We start from the raw sequence: 9,653 nt of genomic DNA, 5'->3' as shown, positions 1-9,653 counted from the left end.
CAAGTGGAGACAGAGCTGGAGAACAGGGAAATGTTTTCACAAAAGAATATTCGGGGAATCTCCCAGAAATATTATGCATCCAAAGATTAGTGAAACTGAGGAACTCAGAGCAATTAGCATGAACAAAGAGGCAATATTTGAGAAATGAACTGGATTGAGGGTTGATAAATCTCTTGCAGGAGAGTGTTGAAGAAGATGTCTATTGAGATTGTTGTTACATTGATGGTCATCTTTAAAATTCTATAAATTCTGGAAAAGCTCTTTAAGACTGAGAAGTAGCAAATATAATCCCACTGTTTAAGAAGAACGGAAGAGGGAGAATGGAGAACTACAAACCTGATAGTTGCCATGGTTATTAGGAAATATCTTGAAGTCTATTATAAAGACTTTTAACACTCATGGGAACTGACATTTTGAAAAAATGGTAAAATTGGGCAGAGACAACATGGATTTATGAAAGGCAAATCACGTTTGGTAAACATGTTGAAGTTATTTGAGAATTTTACTTATAGCGTAGATAAAAAATAAATCAGTGAATGTGGTGTATTTGGTCTTTCAGAGACTTTTGACAAGGTCCTTCATAGGAAATTAATAAATTAGAATGCATGCATTTGAGGGTAATACGGTGGTATGGACTGGTAATTAGTTAATTATCGGAAAGCAGAGATCAGGAATAAACAGCTGATTTTCAAATTATAGATTGTTACTAATAGAAAGGAGGGATGTCTTGCAGCAGTTTACAGGGCCTTGGTGAGCCCACACCTGGAGTATTGAGCGCATTTGGTCCCCTTATCTGAGGAAGAGCATTCTGGCTATGGAAGGAATGCAGAGAACATTTGCCAGATTGATTCCTGGGTTGGCAGAACTGAAATATGAAGAGAGATTGGATTGGTTAGGACTATATTCGCTGGAGTTTAGAAGAATGAAGGGGGAATCTCATAGAAATCTATAAAATGCTAACAGAACTAGACATGGTAAATACAGGAAGGATATTCCAAATCATTGAGGATACCAGAACCAAAGAATCACAGTCGAAGGATACAGGTTAGGCCACTTAGGACTGAGATGAGAAATCTCTTCATCCAGAGAGTAGTGGGCCCATGGAATTCTTTGCAACAGAAAGCAATTGAGGTCTAAACATTGAATGTTTTCAAGATAGATTAGATATAGTTTTAAGGGCAAAAAGGATCCAAGGGTTTGCAGGCAATGCAAGAACAGGACACCAAGTTGGATGATTAGTAGCCATAATAATATTGAAAGGCAGAGAAGCTTCAAAGGGCCAAATGGCCCACTCCTGCTGCTATTTTCCTAGAAACGTGTTTCTATGTTTCTGTGGGTACTGCAAGAATTAGAACTAGGAGTATAGCTGTTCACAATCTTTATAAATTATTTGGATGTGGGGATGAATTGTAATTTTGCCTGATTTGTTAATGACACAAAAATAAGTGGAAATGTAAATTGTGAGGAGGAGGCAAAGAGGCTTTAAGTTGTCTTGGACAAGCTAAGTGAATGGGCTATAACATGTTAAGTGGAGTATTGTTGAAGTGTAAAGTTTTCCCCTTTGACAGAAAAAAAGGCGTAAATAAAGGATATTTCATAGTTGATGGAAGGTTGGGAATTTCTGGTGTGGTGTCCAAACAGACCTGGGTAACTTTGTACATGAGTCATTAAAAGCTAGCATGCAGGTACAGCAAGCATTTAGGAAGACAACTGGTTCATTGGCCTTTATCACAGGGAGATTTGAATACAGAAATAAAGGTGTCATGCTGCAACTGTATAGAACCTTGTAAGACCATACTAAGTGTTTAACATGCAGTTTTTGATTCGTTATCTGTGGAAAAATACACTTGCCATGGAGGAAATGCAATGGAAGTTCATCAGAAATGCCATTAATGCTGGAATTGTTCTATAAGGAAACATTGAGGAAATTGAGTCTGTATCCATTAGAACTTAAAAACTTGAGAGATAATCTCATCAAAACTTAGAAAACTCTTAAAAGGCAGAAAGAGATGAATATAAATAAGATAACAAGGTGTAGAGCTGGATGAACACAGCAGGCCAAGGAGCATCAGAGGAGCAGGAAAGCTGACGTTTTGGGCCTCGACCCTTGTTCAGAAATCATTTCTGAAGAAGGGTCTAGGCCCAAAACATCAGCTTTCCTGCTCCTCTGATGCTGCTTGGCCTCCTGTGTTCATCCAGCTCTACACCTTGTTATCTCAGATTCTCCAGCATCTGCAGTTCCTACTATCTCTGAACCAATATAAATAAGATGTTTGGTCTGGTTGGTGAATCTAAAGTCAGCTGACTTAGTTTCAGAAAATGTGGTAAACAATTTAAGACTCAGATGAGGAGGAATGTCTTCCTCAGAGTGTTGTAAACCTTTGAAATTCTCTGTCCTAGAGGACTACGGATTCTCAATTGTTGAGCTAGTTCAAGACAGAAATTGATCCATTTCTGGAGAGAAATTATATTGTTGATGTGGAGGTGATGCAAGAAAGTAGCGTTGAGGTAGATTATCAGATATGATCTAATTGAATGGCAAAGCAGGTTCAATCAGCTGGATGTGTTCTTGTGTTGAGCACTGGATGGTGGAGCAGACAAAGAACTACTCACAGCATAGATCATGCACTGAGCATACTTTTCTTGACAATTCAGGTAATGTTCTTGTGGCTGTTGCTATCTTCTTTGTATAGTGCCCTTTTTATTGCACAGAGAGAGAGAGCTCCACCTTCCACACTTGACTTTTAGACAATCAGCATTCAAGGTCTTTTACGTTCTATTGTATGTAAGCTTTTTAAATCCTGACATAAATCCCCAGAATCCCTTTATCTTAGGGTAATTAGAATAGGAAAGAAACTATTTCCAAAGTTTTCGCACTCTATTGCACCACTAAGATAAGTTTCTAATGAAATTAGATGTTAACATTTAATAATCAAGTAAATGTTAACAATTAGCATTGGTAGCCTAATGATCCTACAGTCGATCTTAAGAGGTTACAAACAGGTGATGCAAGCTAAGTTAATTGTCAATAAGGTGAGGTGTAAAGCAAATTTTCTGCTGAACGAACTTGGACAATATCTGCTTTGTTGCTATGAGACATGAGTGTGCATTGACCCCTGTTGCCAGTCTTGCTGCCAATCATGATGACTGACTGGCCAGCAGAATGTTTCCTTGTGATAAAGTATTCGTATATAAATGTGTTGTACTTGGTGTGAAGCCTTTGTACATGGATTGCCTTGTTCATGGTTCTGGGTTGTGCATGATTTTGTGGGACAATGTTATCCTTTGCTGCAACAGGATATCGGGCCTATATGTGGGACTGAGGAACCTTACAATGCCCTGGAATTTAATTTAATTTAATTCAGAAAATATGTCATTTTCTCATCAATGACAATGAATTAAATACCATACTGATTCAAAACCACATCTCTTTGCTGAGTTGTCTTATAGGCCTTACCTGTTTAAAAAGTTCAGGAGTTACGTAATTAGCACATTAGCAAACAGCTTAGGAAATTCCTTGGGTTGCAGAAGTGCTTTGTCTATGCAGACAAGGTAGTTCTGATGAAAGGGCATTGACCTAAGACTTTACCTCTGTTTTTCTATCCATTGATGATGCTTGACATGATCAGCTGAGTATTTCCAGCTTTTTCAGTTTCATTTTAGCGGTGAAGCAGTTATGTATCAAAACACAATCAGCTATGATGTTCTTATTTTTCCGTCAGCCACAATTGCTAACAGAAGTGACCAAGTAAGCCTAACTTTCTGAAGACCAAACATTGTATTCCGATCAGGCAGCATTGTCAACCTCAGTGCATGACAGCAGAATATGAATAGGAATGGGGGAGGTTTTAGGTGCAAAGCAATTGAGTAATTGAGACAAAATTCATTCAAGCATTCCACATGGAACAGGAGGTTCTTGCATAACACTACATAATGACTACGAGCAAGGTGCGCACAGTCCCATAAGTAACCAGCACCCTCAGACAAAAGTTACATGTTAGTTTAAAATTTGTCCAAATTTCAAGTTACAATAAATTATATCAATCATTGAGTGTCTACAAACTCGGGAAAGGCCTGACTACTAATACTTAAAAAATAAAATTTATGCTTGCTAAATTCTGCCCTGAGATGCTATTTGTCCTTCTCCTTTGATTAACCTGTCAGTGGAGGAAAATATGCAAATCACTGTTAAACATTTGAATCTAATTAAGTCAAAGTTTATTTGGCTAAGCTTTATTTATCAAAAGTATTTACATTGTCAAGTTCCTGGCTGTCACGACAGAATGTAGTTTCAAATAGCAGTTTCAATTATTGTTAAGATACCTATTAATCTGCCATTTTCTTTTCATTTTGGATTTGGGTTCAAAAATCGCAAAAAATAACTCATAAGGTTTATTTATGTCAAATGTTTTGAATCAATGTCAAGTTATGCAGAAAGCTAAATATTATCTTTTATTGATTTAACTTCAATGTAAATTCTTGTTGAAAACAATTCAAAACTCAGCTTGAAATATTTGGCCTTGTGCAATGATTTTTTCAGATCCATTAGAGATGGTTTTTAATTCATTAGTGGGATCTTGGTGTCACTGGCTGGATCTGTTTTATTTTTCTATCTGATTGCCCTTGAGAAGATGGTGGACTGAACCACTTCAGTTCACTTGATGTAGTTCCACCTTTTAATGCCATGGAGAGCGAGTTCCAGGATTTTGACCCAATGAGTCGCAAATGGTGCTGAACATTGTGTGATCATCGGCGAAGATACCCACTTCTGACCTTATGATGATGGGAATGTCATTGATGAAACAACTGAAGATGGTTAGGCCTGAGAATGGCCTGCAGCAATGTCCCAGAGCTGAGATGGGTTAACCCCCAACAACCACAACTGTCTTCCTATGTGCTATGTATAACTCCAGCTAGCAGGGAGTTTCCCTGCTGATTCCTATTGACTTTAGTATTGTGAGGGCCCCTTACTGCCAAACTCTGTGAAATACAGCCTTGATGCCAAGGATTTACATGGCTAGTCCAGTTAATTTTCTGATCAATGGTAACCCCCATGATGTTGTTTAGTGTAGGATTGTTTGATGGTAATGCCATTTAATGTCAGGGGGTTAGATTCTCTCTTATGGTAGATGGTCATTTCTTGGCACCTGTGTGGCATGTATATTACTTGCAACTTTGTCACTTGTCAACTTGCAAATTGTCAACTCTCTCACCTTGCCTCTGGAATTCAGCTCTTTTATTGATGTTTGAACCAAGGTGGAAAGGAGGCCAGGAGCTGAGTGGCCCTGACAGAACCCAAACTGGGCATTTGTGAGCAGGTTATTGCTAAAGAAGTGATATGAGACCACTGTTGATCATCATTAGTAAAGTGACAATAAGTATCGAGTATAAACTGACAGCAGTAGTTGACCTGGTTGAATTTGTCTTCCTTTCTATACAGTACGTACTTGGACAAATTTGCATATCATCAGGTAGATGCTAGTGTTATATTGAGAAAGCTTGGCCGGGGGCACAGCAAATTGTGGAACACGTGTCTTCAGTACTAATGCATATGAATAGTGTTAGGGCCCACAGCCTTTGCACCATCAGTGTCTCCAGCCATTTTTGATATCATGTGGAATGAATCAAATTAGCTGAAGATTGGCATTTGTAATGCTGGGAATCTCTGAAGAAGGCTGAGATGCATTATCCACTCAGTGCTTCTGACTGAAGATTGTTGCAAATGTTTCAGCCTTGAATTTTGCACCGAAGTGCTGGGCTCCCCTGTTATTGAGGATGGGGATGTTTGTGGAGTCAACTCCTCCAGTGAGTGGTGGGGCTTTAAATCTGGTGGAATTCAAATCTGATCTGTTAGTTATGGAACTTCTTTGCTCCGTCTAACACTTTCTGGTTACACTGTCTGGCACACAAGCAGTCCTGTTTTGTAGATTCACCAGGTTGACACTTCATTTTTAGGCATGCTTGGTGCTATTCCTGACATGGCCTCCTGCACTCTTCAGTGAACCAGAGTTGATCTCCTGGTTTCATAAGCTACATGGATGACATATTGACCCATTTGGTGACAATGAAAAAACATGTTCATAGAGTTCATGCAGTGTCAAAACACTTACACAATATCATAAAAGCAGTTCAATTTTCCTTAATGTAATATGGCCACCACACCCAATGCAGATGTAGCCAATGATATTAGCTGGCTGTAAGAGGACAGGGTGCAAGAAACGTCTGCAGAAACGGATAGTGACACCTCTCTTTGCATGGCACATTCTTTACGCAACCCATAGATGGTATTTACAGCATTCACAGCCCTCTCAATGCAAAGTGTGCATTTTCCAAGAAATGTATTCATTTCTTGGGTCACATAATTGACATAGATGGGATAGAGCTGGATCCTAAGAATACAAAGGCTGTTAAAGTGTTTCCCACTCCAAACTTATTTCAGAAATTGAAAAGATTTGTAGACATGGTGAACAAATTGGCAAGATTTCTGCCTCACTTGGCAATGGTGACTGAATCCTTCAGACAACACAAAAAAAGCAAAAGATGGTGCTTGGAAGACAAGGTGATATCTGCAAATTCCATGCCATGACAATCCACCCTTCCAAACTATTATGGTTGCAAAGGCTTCAGCTACAAGCGTTGGAGCAGTGCTCTTTCAAGAGCAAACAGATGGATGTTGGAAACTGATATGTTATGCCTCTAAGATATTATCTAACATGGAGGTACATTTTGCTGTCAAAAAGAAGGTCCTCTGGGCCAGTGAGCTTGCAAAATAAAAATGAGGTCTACATCCTTACTGAAATATTCTCATAAAAATGGACCATAAACTATTGGTCTCCCTGTTAAATGACAGAGTTGGCAACAATACCTCCACAGATACAGAGGTTTAAAACATATACAGAGAGAGCTGCAAATAATAGTAGATACCCTCTCTCTAGAGAAACTGCTAACAACCTAACAATATCTAATGAAGCATTTATTGGTAATCTTGAAACATATGCTTGGGCCACGGTGATAGAGTGGCCAGCAACCCAAGCCTAAATCAAATCTGACATGAGCAAACAAAGAAACCCAGAAGGTGTTGCCATTCACTTGAATTGTTGCAGGCATTGGGAAAATTAAAGGTCCAGTGGGTTGGCTATGAAACTTATTTTGAGCAATGACAGTATTTCACCATTATAGATGACTTGTTGGTACTTGGTAATAAGCTGGCCATTGCATTTTAATTCAGAGATGAGATCCTAGGCAAGGTGCACCAGGAACACTTGGGCATTACAAAGTGCAGAGCCTGGCCTTGGTCATCAGAGTGGCAGCCAGGGACATCAAAAGAGCTAATTTGTGCTATTAACAGGCCTGAACACAAAGAGCAACTGATCCCCACTAATTTATCCACTCAACCATGAGAATGAATAGGAACTGACGTTTTTGTATTCATTCATGGGAGATAGGCATCACCAACATTTATTTCTCGTCCCTAGTTACCCCTGAGAAGTGGTAGTGAGCTGCCTTCTTTAATTACTGCAGTGTACATGCTGTAGGATGGCCCACAATCCCTTAGGGAAGGAATTCCAGGAATTTTACCCAGTGACAGTGAAAGAGCGGTGATATATTTCCAAGTCAAGATGGTGAGTGACTTGGAGGGGAACTTGCAGGTAGTGGTGTTCCCATCTATCTGTTGCTCTTGTCCTTCTAGATGTAAGTGGACATGGATTTGGAAGGGATGTCTAAGGATCATTGGTGAATTTCTGCAATGCATCTTTTAGTGCATCTTCTGCTGTGCTACTGAGTGTTGATGGTGGAGGGATTGACTGCTTGCAGATGTGATGCCAATCAAACAGGAAGCTTTATCGTGGATGGTGTCAAGCTTCTTGAGTGTTGTTGAAGCTGAAGAGGGTTCAGAAGAGATTTACCAGGAGGTTGCCGGGTATGGAAGGTTTGAGTTGTAAAGAAAGGCCTGGATAGTCTGAGACCGTTTTTCACTGGAGTGTAGGAGGTTGAGAGGTGACCTGAAAGTTTATAAAATAATGAGAGGTTTAGATAGAGTTCATGGTATCTGTCTTTTCCCTAAGAATGTGAATTTCATGGCTAGGGGGCACATTTTTAAGTTGAGAGGAGAGAGATTTAAAAAAGACATAAGAGGCAAAGTTTTTGCACAGAGGGTGGTTTGTGTGTGGAATGAACTTCCTGAGGAAGTGGTGCACGTGAGTACCACTACAACGTTTAAAAGGCACTTGAAAGGATATATGTTTAGGAAAGGTTTGGAGGGATATGGGCCAGGAGCAGGCAGGTGGGACTAGTTTAGTTTGGGATTATCTTTGGCATTGACTGGCTGGACTGAAGGGCCTGTTTCCATGCTGTATAATTCTACAACTCCATGAGTCCCGCAGGGGTCAGTGTTGGGATCAAAACTATTCATGTTATATATTAACGTTCTGGATGAAAGAACTGAAAGCACTGTTGCAAAGTTTGCAGATGACAACTAAGTTAGGTGGAGGGACAGGAAGTGTTGAGAATGCTGGGAGGCTGTAGAAGGACTTGGACACACTAGGCAAAGAAGTAGCAGATGGAATACAATGTGGGAAAGTGTGAGGTTAGGTAGGAAGAGTAGCTATTTTCTAAATGGGGAAAGGTTTCGGAAACAGAAACACAAAGGGATTTGGCAGTACTAGTTCAGGATTCTCTTAAAATTAGCCTGCAGATTCAGTTGACAGTGGGGAAGGCAAATGCAATGTCAGCATTCATTTTGAGAGAGCTTGAATACAAGAACAGAGATGTACTGCCAAGCCTATATAAGGCTCTGGTCAGACCACATTTGGAATAGTGTGAGCAATTTTGGGGCCTTTTATCTTAGGAAAGATGTGCTGGCGTTGGAGGGGATCCGGAGGAGGTTTACAAGAGTGATCTCGGGAATAAAAAGCTTGTCATATGAGGGGTATTTGAGGACTTCAGGCCTGTACTCGAAGGAGTTTAGAAGGATTGGGGGATTTGATTGAAACTTATACAATACTGAGAGGCCTGGATAGAGTGAACATGGAAAAGATGTTTCCATTTTTAGGAGAGACAGACTAGAGGGGCACAACCTCATGATGAAGGGATGACCCTTTAGAACTGAGATGAGGAGAAATTTCTTCAGTCCTAGCAAAACTGGAATCAGTGGGTATCGGGGGGCAAACTCTCTGCTGGTTAGAGTCATATCTTTCACATGGAAGATGGTTGTGGTTGTTGACAGTCAGTCATCTCAGCTCCAGGACATCTTTGCAGGAGTTCCTCAGGATAGTATCCTAGGCCGAACCATCTTCAACTGCTTCATCAATGACCTTCCCTCCATCATAAGGTCATAAATGGGGATGTTTGCTGGTGATTGCACAATGTTCAGCACTATTTATGATTCTTCAGATACTGGAGCAGTCCATGTTCAAATGCAACAAGATCTGGACAAAATCCAGGTTGGGCATACAAGTGGCAAAGAACATTCACACAACACAAATGCTAGGCAGTGGCCATCTTGAATAAGAAATAATCTAACCACCAACCCTTGACTTTCAGTGGGTGTTACCATCACTGAATCCCTCACTAACAACATTTTCCTGGTTACCATTGACCAGAAATCTTATAAACACAGCAGCTACTAGAGCAGGTCAGAGACTAAGAATCTA

Source organism: Rhincodon typus, chromosome 12 (genome assembly GCF_021869965.1).
Source record: "Rhincodon typus isolate 14 chromosome 12, sRhiTyp1.1, whole genome shotgun sequence".
NCBI classification, from domain to species: Eukaryota; Metazoa; Chordata; class Chondrichthyes; order Orectolobiformes; family Rhincodontidae; genus Rhincodon; species Rhincodon typus.
Note: the sequence above shows the minus strand (reverse complement) of the source record.